Here is a 2619-nt window from a genome sequence, read left to right on the forward strand (position 1 = left end):
CAACAGCCAAGGGATGGAAACAACCCAAGTGTCCACTGAAGGATGAATAGATCAGTAATATCTATATATAATATATACAGACACACATATATATACATATACGTATACTTATCTTTACAAAAGTGCAGAGAATAGAACAATATAGAAAAAGCACAAAAAGTTACATCATGGTCTATATTTGTCAAAGGGAACAAGCACACAATTTTGCTAAGGAGAATTTCTGAAAATACTTCAGAATATCATGGTCTATTCTTTCATTTTGCTTCTGGGATCCTAGATACATACTAGTAAGAGGGTAAATTCCTATTTAGTTAACAACTTACAAATTTCTAAAATGATAAAATAGGTTAAAATATGAATGTAGGGGCGCCTGGGTGGCTTAGTCGGTTAGGCGTCCAACTTTCGCTTAGGTCATGATCTCGCGGTTCGTGGGTTCGAGCCCCGCGTCGGGCTCTGTGCTGACTGCCAGCTCAGAGCCTCGAGCCTGTTTCAGTCTGTGACTCCCTCTCTCTCTGACCCTCCCCTGCTCACGCTGTCTCTCTCTCTCTCTCCTAGAAATAAATAAAACATTAAAAAATTTTTTTAAAAAATATGAATGTATACTATTCGTCCTCCCTCCAAAACAAAGAATTGAATATAACAAAATGGAAAATCAAATATTTTTTCTACTTTTTCCTCCCTAGAAGTTGAGAAACTTCTTAGTCTAAATTATTTAAAATTTCAAATTGATGTGCCAAGATTATTTCCTTTGCAAATTAGTCCATTTATGATTGTTATCTCTTTTTTATATTTTATCTATCATTGTTATATATTTATAGTAAAGAGGATGCATCAAAGCATGAACTCACTACACCATCCTGACTGAAATAAACATCAGCTTTACTCCTAATAAAGAGCAAATGTATATATCCATTTACACTTAGATTAAGAACATTGCCAAGGGGCACCTGGGTAGCTCAGTCGGTTGAGCATCCGACTTCGGCTCAGGTCATGATCTCATGGTTCCTGGGTTCAAGACCCACGTCGGCTCTGTGCTGACAGCTAGCTCAGAGCCTGGAGCCTGTCTTTGGATTCTGTGTCTCCCTCTCTCTCTGACCTTTATCTGTTCATGCTGTCTCTCTCACTCCAAAATAAATAAAACATTAAATATTTTAAAAACAAAAAGAACATTGCCAAAATGATGTGTGAAAGTATTATTGTTTTCTTGTTATTTACACTTAAATATATATTTAATATATATTGACATAATAATATATAATTTTATATATTAGTGTATNTATATTTAATATTAACATATATTTGTTATATATTAAAATAGTAAAATATAAGTATGTGTGTATATATAATTTGATTTATTGTAATGTTGTCTTTAAGTTAAATGTGCTTGAAATCTTCTCTTCTAGGACCAAGAACAGAATTCATAGTTTTTAATGTATAAAGCTTTCTAAACCATAAAAGTATTTTTTTTAATTTGAAAGTAGTCGTTTATTAACTGACCAGATTACAAAAATAATCATAGTAGATACCTTAGTTCATTCTTCTAATAAGCCTATTGGTCTGGTCTTCCCTGTTGCCAGCATCCCCACCTTCTACAAAATGGGTGGTCGTCTTCGTCATTCCCCCTCATGGAGAAGATAACTCGAAGGGCCATAAAAAGTTGTTTGCTTCTTTGAAACGTTTTCCAACAGTGTAGATCTCATGAATCAGGCCCTCCATGCAGATGATGCTGTATTTACCAAGAGATCGAGCAATCAATGTGTTATCTGTCAGGGCAATTCACTTCTTGTTGATTTTGCCATAACCCCGCTGAAAGATCAATTCATTCACTGACTTCAGGTTTGGGTACCCCCATGCTATATGTGGTTCCACAATCCTTAGCATGTTAACTGAAGCCTTGTTGAGCTTAACAAAGGTGCCACTGAAGATCTGGCAAAGGCGAAGGAGCTGCAACACCTTTCGAACCTTTGGGCTCACACCATTGATGCCTCTGATCCTGATGACAAATGCCAATGTGGGCTCCGCAGGCAGGTAGAAGTTGCCAGCTTTTCTTGCCATCTGAGCCATTCAAATCTCAGTTCTGTACATCTGCCTGTATTCCTTGTGGCAATGCTTAGCCTTCTTATAAATAAGCTTCCTCCTTGCCTTTCGAAGCATCTTTTGGTCAAACTTCTTTCTCAGATGCTTGATCTTCAACTCCACAAAATTCCCTCACTTCTTCTTAAAGGTTTCTGGCACAGCAGGAACCTTCTTTTTCTTCTCTTTGGCACCCTTCGTGGTTCCAGCAGGAAAAAGAGCTCTAAGCCATAAAGGTATTTTAAAGGTGCCCAACAATATCTCCCATCCCACATCCTCTTCTATCTACCTTTGCCACCCCTCCCATTCAAAATGCTGTCTGTTTCTCCCTCCACTTGAATCTAGGAAAGCTCATGATTGCTTTGATCAATTAAGCAAAGAGGAAGGGACTGTGTGACATCCAATGATATGTCAAAGCATGAGATGTGGTTTTTGTTTTGTTCCCTGGAATACTCATTCTTGATGCTCTGAGTCATCATGTAAAAAGTATGACTACGTAAAGCCGCCAAATAAATAAATAAACATTACAAAAATAGTGACGTGATA

The 2619-nt window shown here is 37.1% G+C and overlaps 1 pseudogene; it reads right to left on the minus strand.

Moving 5' to 3' along the window:
• Window positions 1-1527: 1527 nt before the first annotated feature.
• Window positions 1528-2154, minus strand: LOC144242553 (large ribosomal subunit protein uL30 pseudogene; annotated as a pseudogene).
• Between the last annotated feature and the right edge of the window lie 465 nt (window positions 2155-2619).

Source organism: Crocuta crocuta, unplaced genomic scaffold, assembly GCF_008692635.1.
Source record: "Crocuta crocuta isolate KB4526 unplaced genomic scaffold, BGI_CrCroc_1.0 scaffold1072, whole genome shotgun sequence".
Classification (NCBI taxonomy): Eukaryota; Metazoa; Chordata; class Mammalia; order Carnivora; family Hyaenidae; genus Crocuta; species Crocuta crocuta.